This window comes from Rutidosis leptorrhynchoides, chromosome 7 (genome assembly GCF_046630445.1).
Source record: "Rutidosis leptorrhynchoides isolate AG116_Rl617_1_P2 chromosome 7, CSIRO_AGI_Rlap_v1, whole genome shotgun sequence".
Classification (NCBI taxonomy): Eukaryota; Viridiplantae; Streptophyta; class Magnoliopsida; order Asterales; family Asteraceae; genus Rutidosis; species Rutidosis leptorrhynchoides.
In genome coordinates, this window is record NC_092339.1 from 140905036 (window position 1) to 140917753 (window position 12718).

Here is a 12718-nt window from a genome sequence, read left to right on the forward strand (position 1 = left end):
TTTTTATCTTTTATAACTAATAGGATATTCAGTGAATGCACCGAGCGAAACGTTCACCACCTTTCATACGTTCACCACCTTTCATACGTCGATCAAGACATCTAGCCAATATTATCGCCGTTGATTTTTCTTTAGAATCGTCATCCAGTCGACCAAGTACTCCAATTCAAATTTCCGATAATCCATTTTTTGAACCCTACCTCACAATTGAGAATTCGGAGGATATTCAGGGACAATTCAGAGATCCTGAACCACTAATCATTCCTCCTGAACCCCAAATCACTCATCCAGAAATTGTCGAGGAAGAAACCATTAAGTCAGAATCCTCTAGTGATTCAGATTCAACCAATTCAATAATGAAAAATCTGGAACCTCTAAGTATGGAAGACCGAATGAGGGCTAAACGCACTGGCCAAGGTCATGCAATTACTCAACCAGACATTAATGCGTCAGATTATGAAATCAAAGGACAAATCCTACACATGGTAACTAATCAATGCCAATTTAGTGGTGCGCCGAAGAAAGATCCAAACGAACATCTTCGAACTTTTAATAGGATTTGTACTCTATTTAAAATTAGAGAAGTGGAGGATGAACAGATATATCTCATGTTATTTCCCTGGACTTTAAAGGGAGAAGCCAAAGATTAGTTAGAATCATTACCTGAAGGGGCGATTGATGCATGGGATGTTTTAGTTGAAAATTTTCTTAAACAATTCTTTCTGGCATCTAAAGTCGTGAGACTTCAAGGAGAAATTGTTACGTTCACGTAAAAGCCAAATGAAACTCTATATGAGGCGTGGACTAGATTTGGAAAGTTATTAAGAGGATGTCCGCAACATGGTTTAGACACTTATCAAATAGTACAAATATTCTATCAAGGATGCGACATCACTACACGAAAAGACATCGATATAGCAGCTGGTGGTTCCATTATGAAAAAAACTGCAACTGAAGCTTACAAAATTATTGATAACACTGCTTCCCACTCACATGATTGGCACCAAGAAAAAGATATCATTAGATCATCTAAAGCGGCTAGAGCCGATTCTAGCCATGACTTTGATTCCATTTCTGCAAAGATAGATGCTGTCGAGAGACGAATGGAAAAGATGACTAAAGATATTCACTCAATACGAATTAGTTGTGAGCAGTGTGGAGGACCACATTTGACAAAAGATTATCTCAGTATTGAACAAACAATGGAACAAAGAGAGAATGTTTCATACATGAATCAAAGGCCTGGAAATAATTATCAGAATAATTATCAACCGCCAAGACCAATCTACAATCAAAATCAGAATTATAACCGAAATATTCCAAACAACAACCAACAACGTCCTAGCAATCAACAAGTATCTAACAAGACTTACAATCAGCAAAGACCTATTTTTCAAAATAAACCACCATAAACCGATGATAAAAAGCTAAATTTAGAAGATATGATGTCGAAGCTAGTTGAATCTCAAACACAATTTTTCACATCTCAGAAATAAACGAATGAACAAAATGCTCAAGCATTTAGAAATCAACAAGCTTCTATTCAAAATTTGGAACAAGAAGTAAGCAACCTAGCAAGGTTGATAGGTGAAAGAAAACCAGGAAGTCTACCTAGTGATACAAATGCTAACCCCGGAATGAAACAGCTAAAGCCATTACCACAAGAAGTGGTATTACACTTAAATCACCTGAAATACCTGTAATTTCTGATGACTCTATTCCTACTCCACAAAAACCACAACCTGAGCAAGATAAGGAAACAGAACAGGTAGTTGAAAAGGTTAATGAAAATAACACAGTTAAGGCTAAACCTTATGTTAAACCATACCAACCACCACTTCCTTACCCGAGTAAAATGAGAAAAGAAAGACTTGAAGTCGAGCAATCCAAATTCTTGGATATGTTTAAACAAATAAATGTAAATCTTCCTTTCATTGATGTAATTTCAGGAATGCCAAGATATGCTAAATTTCTGAAAGATCTAATCACAAATAGAAAGAAAATGGAAGAACTCTCGGCTGTTACTATGAATGCAAATTGTTTTGCAGTACTGTTGAATAAGATACCAGAAAAATTATCAGATCCAGGAAGTTTCACAATTCCATGTTTTCTGGTAGTCTTAGTTCAATAGAAGCATTGGCAGACTTAGGTGCTAGTATAAATTTAATGCCATATTCATTATACGCTAAACTAGACCTTGGAGAATTGAAACCAACACGAATAAGCCTACAACTAGCCAATCGATCAGTAAAATATCCTAGAGAGATAATGGAAAACATGCTAGTTAAAGTTGGTACTTTAGTATTTCCAGTAGATTTTGTTATTCTGGACATGGAAGAAGATTCTCGAGTTCCTCTCATATTAGGAAGACCATTCTTAAACACGGCTAAAGCAATAATAGACGTGTTGGGTAAGAAATTGACCCTAAGTATAGAGGACGAGAGTGTTACTTTTTCTGTTGATAGAGCCATGCAACAACCACAATCTGCAGATGATACATGTTATTACATTCAAACTATAGATTCACATGCAGAATTGTTAGAAGAATTTCCAGAATTACAAGGAACAGGAGAATGTTCTTTAGGAGAAGGAACTGAACCAATTGATGAAGCTGAAATGATAGCTGCACTTATGGCTAATGGATATGAGCCAACAACAGAAGAAATTCAAATGCTAAAAGAGGAAGACAGATATCGATACAAATCATCGATAGAAGAACCACCGACATTAGAGTTAAAGCCACTTCCAAACTGATAGTGCTCCAAATGAACATATATTTATATCAATATCCTTCCAATATGTAAAGCTTTTAGTTTCAAGTGTTCTATTTTTATGTAATATTCGTTTAAATAAATAAGTGCAAAGACAAAAGGCGAAAACGAAGATTCGAAGACGCAAACGTCCAAAAAGCTCAAATGTACAAGATACAATCCAAGTGGTTCAATTTATTGATGAGAAACGTCTAAAAATGACAAAAGTACAAGTTGCGCAACGCAAAGTACAAGATATTAAATTATACGAAAGGACGTTCGAAAATTCAGAACCGGTACCCGAGCCAACTATCAACGCCCGACGCAATGGACCAAAAATTACAAGTCTAATATGCAAAAGAATATAATATAATATATAAATAATTATATTAATTATTTATATTTTATATTTATATATAAATTATGTCGACAAGCAAGGTTCCAAAATTATGTGAGCCGGATTTTCAAACTCCGCGACTCGCGGAGTTTGCAGGCTTAAAATGCCGCAACTCGCGGAGCTGCAAAAATCAAAAATGCCTATAAAAGGCCATGCATTCTGCCGAGTTTAAAAACATAAAAAAATAATAATAATAATACTCCTCTGTAATAATAAATATATATATATATATATATATATATATATATATACATATTATATAGTATAGTGTAGTTTTATATTAGATTAGTTTTGGGTTATGAAAAGGTTATTTTACGAGTTTTAAAGTCGGAGCTCTGTCCGTGTAACACTACGTGATAAATAATAAATGTAAGCTATGTTCTCCTTTTTAAATTAATGTCTCGTAGCTAAGTTATTATTATGCTTATTTAAGCCGAAGTAATCATGATGTTGGGCTAAAAATACTAAAATTGGGTAATTGGGCTTTGTACCATAATTGGGGTTTGGACAAAAGAACGACACTTGTGGAAATTAGACTATGGGCTATTAATGGGCTTTATATTTGTTTACCTAAATGATAGTTTGTTAATTTTAATATAAAGATTTACAATTGGACGTACCTATAAATAACCATATACACTCGATCGAACACGATGGGCGGGGTATTTATATGTACGAATAATAGTTCATTTAACCGGACATGGGAATGGATTAATAGTCACTAGAATTATTAATACATGGGTGAAATTATGTACAAGGACACTTGGCATAATTGATAACAAAGTATTAAAACCTTGGGTTACACGCAGTCGATAACCTGGTGTAATTATTAAACAAAGTATTAAAACCTTGTTACAGTTTAAGTCCTCAATTAGTTGGAATATTTAACTTCGGGTATAAGGATAATTTGACGAGGACACTCGCACTTTATATTTATGACTGATGGACTGTTATGGACAAAAACCAGACGGACATATTAAATAATCCGGGACAAAGGACAATTAACCCATGGGCATAAAACTAAAATCAACACGTCAAACATCATGATTACGGAAGTTTAAATAAGCATAATTATTTTATTTCATATTTAATTTTCTTTATTTTATATTTAATTGCACATTTAATTATCGTACTTTTATTTATTGTCATTGTATTTAATTGCACTTTTAATTATCGTACTTTTTTATTGCAAGTTCATTTTATCGCACTTTTATTTATCGTAATTTCATTATCGTTATTTACTTTACGCTTTAAATTAAGTTATATTTATTTTTAATATTTTACATTAGGTTTTAACTGCGACTAAGTTTTAAAATCGACAAACCGGTCATTAAACGGTAAAAAACCCCCTTTATAATAATGATATTATTTATATATATATTTGTATTTTTATAAATTAAAATTAATATAGCGTTAAGCTTTGTTTAAAAGATTTCCCTGTGGAACGAACCGGACTTACTAAAAACTACACTACTGTACAATTAGGTACACTGCCTATAAGTGTTGTAGCAAGGTTTAAGTATATCCATTCTATAAATAAATAAATATCTTGTGTAAAATTGTATCGTATTTAATAGTATTTCCTTGTAAAATTTAACAGTATTTTATACCCCTTAGCTTTAACATCAAGTATTTTTGGCGCCGCTGCCGGGGAACAAAATCTAGCTTAAAAGCCGGAAGCGCAACGCTAATATAAAAAAAAAGATTTTTATTTTTAGTTTACTTTTATAAAAATACGTTTTTGTAAAAATACGTTTTAAATATTCGAAAATATAAAAAGAAAAACAAAAATATAAATATTTTTAAGAGTTTGTTAAATATTTAAGTTTTATAAAATTTCTGTATTTCTATTTTTATTTTAGTTGTTAAAACATAAGTTTTTATTTAATTTATATAAATATTTTATTTAATTATTAAAAACATAAAAGAAAAAAATATATATAAAAAAAATGAAACTATCGAAATTATACCTGCACCTCATTTGAATTTTCAAACCCCGCGACTCGCAGAGTTTTTCTGATACGTGGCACCGCAACTCGCGGAGCCACACTGACACGAACAGAAACCCTATTCTGCATTAATTACGGTGTAATTATTATTATTATTATTATTATTATTATTATTTAATTAAAAACCTAATTAGGTTTAGTATTTTAAATAATTAATTAATTTAGTTTTATTTATTTAATTTGTATTTTAAGTTTAATTAGTTTAATTATTTTATAAAATTAATAGTTTTATAAAATAAATAATATAAAAATAATATTTTTATAAAAAATTGTACTTTTTACAACTTTTAGTATATTTTTATATTTTGTCCCTTTTTATTCGTTTTTAGCGTAATTTTTGTATTTTTCGCTCATTTTTAGTTTTAAGTTCTAGTATTTTGCCGTACTTTATTTTTTACTTCTAGATTTTAGATTTTGCCGTAAAATCCCTTAAGTGCTTTCTCTTTAGACTAAGATTTAGGTACTTTAGAATTTTGCCCTATCTAAGTTTTAGTATTTTTTTAAGTTATTGCCATTTGGGATATAGTTTTACTTGTAAGCTTTAATATTTTTAGACGCAACTTTTAATTCTTAGTTTTTAGTTTTTTTTTTTAGTTTCAACGCGCTACTTTCTTATTTTAATTTTTCGGCGCCTTTTACCTATGTATTAATTATCACTCCAATTAGTAATCTCAATTTGTAATTTTAATTTTAAGTTAGTAATAATAATAAGGTTGGGTTAGTCGAGTGTTTTAAAGTTTTATAGTCACTCTTTTTCTTTCTTATTTTTGACGCCTTTTATTTTTCAACCCTTTTCTTTTTCGACCTTTTTCGACGCGCTCTTTTTCTTTCTTATTTCTCGACATTCTAGTTTTTAGGACATAGATTTTTATTCTATTTCTTATCTAAATTTCTTTAAATTACGAAAATTTATTTTAAGTGGTTAAATTGATAGACATCAAAATTTTCTGGTTCGTAGTAATAGTTGGATTTGTACGTGGACCGGGTTATTGGAGCCAAACAGTACTCAATTATATTGAGACCAAACGAATCCTACCCCTCTGCTGCATCTTTTGGCTATTCGAAACGTGGGCAAAATCAGAAATGTCTATTAATTGGATAACTTATATAATTTTTCTTTCCTTTTAAAAACTAATAGGATATTCAGTGAATGCACCGAGCAAAACGTTCACCACCTTTTGTACGTTCACCACCTGTAACTCGATCAAGACATCTAGCAAATATTGTCGCCGTTGATTTTTCTTTAGAATCGTCATCCAGTCGACCAAGTACTCCAATTCAAATTTCCGATAATCCATTTTTTGAACCCGACCTCACAATTGAGAATCCGGAGAATATTCAGGAACAATTCATAGATCCTGAACCATTAATTTTTCCTCCGGAACCACCAATCATTCAAACAGAGATTGTTGAGGAACGAAAAATTAAATCAGAATCCTCTAGTGATTCAGATTCAACAAATTCAATCATGGAAAATCTGTAACCTTTAAGTATGGAAGACCGAATGAGAGCTAAACGCACTGGCCAAGGTCACGCAATTACTCATCCTGACATTAATGCGCCAGATTATGAAATTAAAGGACAAATTCTACACATGGTGACTAATCAATGCCAATTTAGTGGTGCGCCGAAGGAAGATCCAAATGAACATCTTCGTACCTTTAATAGGATCTGCACAATATTTAAAATCCGAGAAGTTGAGGATGAACAGATATATCTCATGTTATTTCCCTGGACTTTAAAGGGAGAAGCCAAAGATTGGTTGGAATCGTTACCTGAAGGGGCGATTGATACATGGGACGTTTTAGTTGAAAATTTTCTTAAACAATTCTTTCCAGCATCTAAAGCCGTAAGACTTCAAGGAGAAATTGTTACATTCACAAAGAAACCGAATGAAACTCTATATGAGGCATGGACAAGATTTAGAAAGTTATTGAGAGGATGTCCTCAACATGGTTTAGACACCTGTCAAATAGTACAAATATTCTACCAAGGATACGACATCACTACAAGGAAAGACATCGATATAGCAGCTGGTGGTTCTATTATGAAGAAAACAGAAACTGATGCTTACAAAATTATTGATAACACTGCTTCCCACTCACATGAGTGGCACCAAGAAAAAGATATTGTTAGATCATCTAAAGCAGCTAGAGCCGATTCTAGCCATGACTTAGATTCCATTTCCGCAATGATAGATGCTGTCGAGAGACGAATGGAAAAGATGACTAAAGATATTCACTCAATACGAATTAGTTGTGAGCAGTGTGGAGGACCACATTTGACAAAAGATTGTCTTAGTATTGAACTAACAATGGAACAAAGAGAGAATGTTTCATATCTAAACCAAAGGCCTGGAAATAATTATCAGAATAATTATCGACCGCCAAGACCAATTTACAATCAAAACCAGAATTATAATCAAAATGTTCCATACAACAACCAACAAGGTCCTAGTAATCAACAAGTATCTAACAATACTTACAACCAGCAAAGACCTAATTTTCAAAACAAACCACGACAAACCGATGATAAAAAGCCAAATTTAGAAGATATGATGACGAAGCTAGTTGAAACTCAAACACAGTTTTTCACATCTCAAAAACAAACCAATGAACAAAATGCTCAAGCATTTAGAAATCAACAAGCTTCTATTCAAAATTTGGAACACGAAGTGAGTAATCTAGCAAGGTTAATAGGTGAAAGAAAACCGGGAAGTTTACCTAGTGATACAAATGCTAACCCCTGGAATGAAACAGCTAAAGCCATTACCACAAGAAGTGGTACAACACTTAAACCACCTGAAATACCTGTAATTCCTGATGAAGCTATTCCTACTCCACAAGAACCACAACCTGAGCAAGATAAGGAAAAAGAACCGGTAGTTGAAAAGGTTAATGAAGATAACACAGTTAAGGCTAAACCTTATGTTAAACCATACCAACCACCACTTCCTTACCCGGGTAAAATGAAGAAAGAGAAACTTGAAGCCGAGCAATCTAAATTCTTGGATATGTTTAAACAGATAAATGTAAATCTTCCTTTTATTGATGTGATTTCAGGAATGCCTAGATATGCTAAATTTCTGAAAGATCTAATCACAAATAGAAAGAAAATGGAAGAACTCTTGGCCGTTACTATGAATGCTAATTGTTCAGCAGTGCTGTTGAATAAGATACCAGAAAACCTATCAGATCCAGAAAGTTTCACAATTCCATGTTTTCTGGGTAGTCTTAGTTCAATAGAAGCATTGGCAGACTTAGGTGCTAGTATAAATTTAATGCCGTATTCACTATACACTAAACTAGACCTTGGAGAATTGAAACCAACAAGAATAAGCATACAACTAGCCGATCGATCAATAAAATATCCTAGAGGGATAATGGAGAACATGCTAGTTAAAGTTGGTACTTTAGTATTTCCAGTAGATTTTGTTGTTCTGGACATGGAAGAAGATTCTCGAGTTCCTCTCATATTAGGAAGACCATTCTTAAACACGGCTAAAGCAATGATAGACGTGTTTGGTAAGAAATTGACCCTAAGTATAGAGGACGAGAGTGTTACCTTTTCAGTTGATAGAGCTATGCAACAACCGCAATCTGCAGATGATACATGCTATTATATTCAAACTATAGATTCACATGCAGAATTGTTAGAAGAATTTCCAGAATTACAAGGAACGGGATATGAACCAACAACAGAAGAAATTCAAATGCTAAAAGAAGAAGACAGATATCGATATAAATCATCGATAGAAGAACAACCGACATTAGAGTTAAAGCCACTTCCAAACCATTTGGAATACGCTTATTTACATGGTGAATCTGAATTACCTGTAATAATATCGTCTTCTCTTACTGAAAATGAAAAATCTCAACTCATTTCTGTGTTGAAAGCTCATAAACCAGCCATTGCATGGAAGATTCATGATATTAAAGGAATAAGTCCTTCGTATTGCACACATAAAATCCTTATGGAAGAAGGTCATAAAACGTATGTGCAACGCCAACGAAGACTAAATCCTAAAATGCAAGATGTTGTTAAGAAAGAAATTATTAAACTGCTAGATGCAGGTTTAATTTATCCAATTTCTGATAGTCCATGGGTAAGCCCAGTTCAATGCGTACCTAAGAAGGGTGGCATGACTGTCATTACAAATGAGAAAAATGAGCTTATTCCGACTAGGACTGTAACAGGATGGCGTGTATGTATTGATTATAGAAAATTAAATGACGCCATCAGAAAAGATCACTTTCCCTTACCTTTCATTGATCAAATGTTGGAAAGGTTAGCCGGAAACAGTTACTATTGTTTTCTTGATGGTTTTTTCGGATATTTTCAAATTCCAATAGCACCCGAGGACTAAGAGAAAACCACGTTCGCGTGCCCTTATGGTACTTTTGCTTACAAACGCTTGCCATTTGGACTTTGCAACGCCCCTGCAACCTTTCAAAGGTGCATGATGGCGCTTTTTCACGACATGATAGAAGAATGCATGGAAGTTTTCATGGATGACTTTTCAGTCTTCGGTGATACATTTGAATCATATCTAGTTAATCTGGAACGAATGCTTATTAGATGCGAACAATCAAATCTAGTTCTTAATTGGGAGAAATGTCATTTCATGGTTAAAGAAGGCATCGTTCTTGGTCATAAAATTTCAAAGGAAGGAATTGAAGTGGAAAGAGCTAAAGTAGATGTAATTGCTAAACTTCCACATCCCACCAATGTTAGAGGAGTTAGGAGTTTTCTAGGGCATGCCGGTTTTTACCGACGTTTCATAAAATATTTTTCTAAAATTGCCACTCCTATGAATAAACTCCTAGAAAAGGATGCTACATTCATCTTTTCAGATGAATGCATTAAATCTTTTAATATTCTTAAAGAGAACGCGCCGATCATGATAACAACAAATTGGAATCTACCGTTTGAACTAATGTGCGATGCAAGTAATTTTGCAATGGGAGCCGTTTTAGGTTAAAGGATTGAAAAATGATTTCAACCTATTTATTATGCTAGTAAGACGTTACAAGGAGCACAAAAAAAATTACACAACTACTAAAAAAGAACTCCTTGCCATTGTCTTTGCTTTTGACAAATTTCGTTCATATCTAGTTCTAGCTAAAACGGTGGTCTATACCGACCATTCTGCTCTTAGATATCTATTTTCAAAACAAGATGCTAAACCACGATTAATCCGTTGGATCTTACTCTTACAAGAGTTCGATATTGAAATCCGAGACAAAAAGGGAGCAGAGAATCTCACCGCTGATCATCTTTCTCATCTTGAGAATCCCAAATTAGAAGTTCTAAATGAATCGGCCATACAAGATAACTTTCCTGATGAATATCTATTGAAGATAGATTATAATGAAATTCCATGGTTTGCAGACTATGCAAACTACTTAGTATGTGGATTCCTTGAAAAAGGATTGTCGTACCAAAAACGAAAGAAATTCTTTAGTGATATGAAACACTATTTCTGGGAAGATCCACATTTGTTTAAAAGTTGTCCCTATGGAATAATACGCCGATGTGTATTCGGGGATGAAGCTAGTCAAATCTTAAACCATTGCCACACAGGACCAACAGGAGGGCATTATGGGCCGCAACTTACAGCAAAAAAAATTTATGATGCTGGATTCTATTGGCCTACAATTTTCAAAGACGCACACCTTCTTTGCAAATCCTGTGATGCATGTCAAAGGGCCGGAAAAATAAGTCAACGTGATGAAATGCCACAAAATGTCATTCAAGTATGTGAAGTATTTGACGTTTGGGGTATTGACTTTATGGGTCCATTTCCAAAATCTCATAATAATCTCTACATTCTCGTTGCCATTGATTATGTATCTAAATGGGCGGAAGCACAAGATCTTCCAACTAACGATGCACGAGTTGTAGTCAACTTTTTAAAACGTCTTTTTGCAAGGTTCGGAACACCGAAAGCTTTAATAAGTGATCGGGGTACTCATTTTTGTAATAATCAACTTGAGAAAGTTCTCAAAAGATATGGAGTAACTCATAAAATCTCAACCGCTTATCATCCACAAACAAACAAGTGGACAAGTTGAAAATACTAACCGAGCTTTAAAACGTATTTTAGAGAAAACTGTAGGATCAAATCCGAAGGAATGGTCCATGAAATTGGAGGATGCACTCTGGGCTTTTAGAACAGCCAACAAAACTCCAATTGGAACCACACCTTTTAGACACATTTACGGAAAAGCATGTCATCTTCCAGTAGAAATTGAGCACAAAGCATTTTGGGGTTTGAAGACATGTAATCTTGATTTACATGAAGCCGGACGTGTACGGTTAAGTCAATTAAACGAATTAGAAGAATTAAGACATGAAGCATACGAAAATTCATTAATCTATAAAGAAAGAACGAAGAAATGGCATGATAAAAGAATAAGAAGTTTAAAAGAATTTAAAGAAGGAGACAGAGTTCTTCTTTTCAATTCACGATTCAAGCTATTTCCTGGAAAATTGAAATCAAGATGGTCTGGACCATTCATAGTCAAAACAGTTTTCCCATATGGAACAGTAGAATTAATAAATTCAAATGGAATTGAATTTAAAAGTAAATGGTCACAGAGTTAAACATTACATACAAGGTCCGATTGAAGTCGACAAGGAAGTTAATCACAATTTCGACACCACAGCTAACTAAGTGTGGGGAGAATCAAGTCTTTTAAGGATAATATTTATTTTTGTTAGAGTTAGATATTCTGTTTTCGTATAGTTTCCGAAAATGGAATCCGAATGGTCTTTCCCTAGCAGACCCTAAAGTACTAGTCTTCTCCCTCCATTCTGAATTTTTATTTTTTTTAGGTTTTACGAGATGAAGAATTCCTTTGAACTAAACCATGGTCTAATGCTACATGCTATGATTACTAAACGTAATAATGACACCCTTCCGAGTGAATTGGTATCATTCATAAGAGGCAAAATGGACGGAGTAAGAAAAGAACTCAGGAAAGATCATCATAAGATACATTTTGGTAAAGGCAAATCAAAGTCTGCAACAAAAAGAAGAGCACGACACCTTGAAAGATGTCATAAATGCGGAAAATGGTCACATGAAGGTAAATGTTCAAACAATCAAACATATTCAAATACCGAATTTGTTACTCTATGCAGAGAAGGACCGTTCATATGTTTCGAAGAAAAGATATTGAAGAATCGAGGTTACACTTATGTAGCTATGGAGAACCAAATCACACGACTCTCCTATGAGTCGGCTAAAGCAAGTCTCTGAGAATTCTTTCTCATAGGTAAGTATGTACAGTTTTTATTTTTGTTTTTTTTTTATTTATTGCTTTTAACCTTTTGATAATAAACGCTGAATCGTTCGCTATAAAGTATTAAATTGATATTCAATTAAATTAGGTATGCGTAACCGAAATTATTGATATCATACAAAAATTTATTACATCACTGCGAAATTTACCGTTTATTCTTAAGGTATAAATATCTTTAATCAATCAACCCAAAATATTTCAAAAATTCTTCAGGAGTAAAACTAGGTTATGGAACCGAAATTACTTTACCGAAAA

At 33.4% G+C, this 12718-nt stretch overlaps 1 non-coding gene across 1 annotated transcript; it reads right to left on the reverse strand.

Moving 5' to 3' along the window:
- Positions 1-7008: 7008 nt before the first annotated feature.
- Positions 7009-7115, reverse strand: LOC139860681 (small nucleolar RNA R71). The gene has a single exon (XR_011763310.1). It is a non-coding gene; the product is annotated as a small nucleolar RNA R71 (small nucleolar RNA).
- Positions 7116-12718: the final 5603 nt, after the last annotated feature.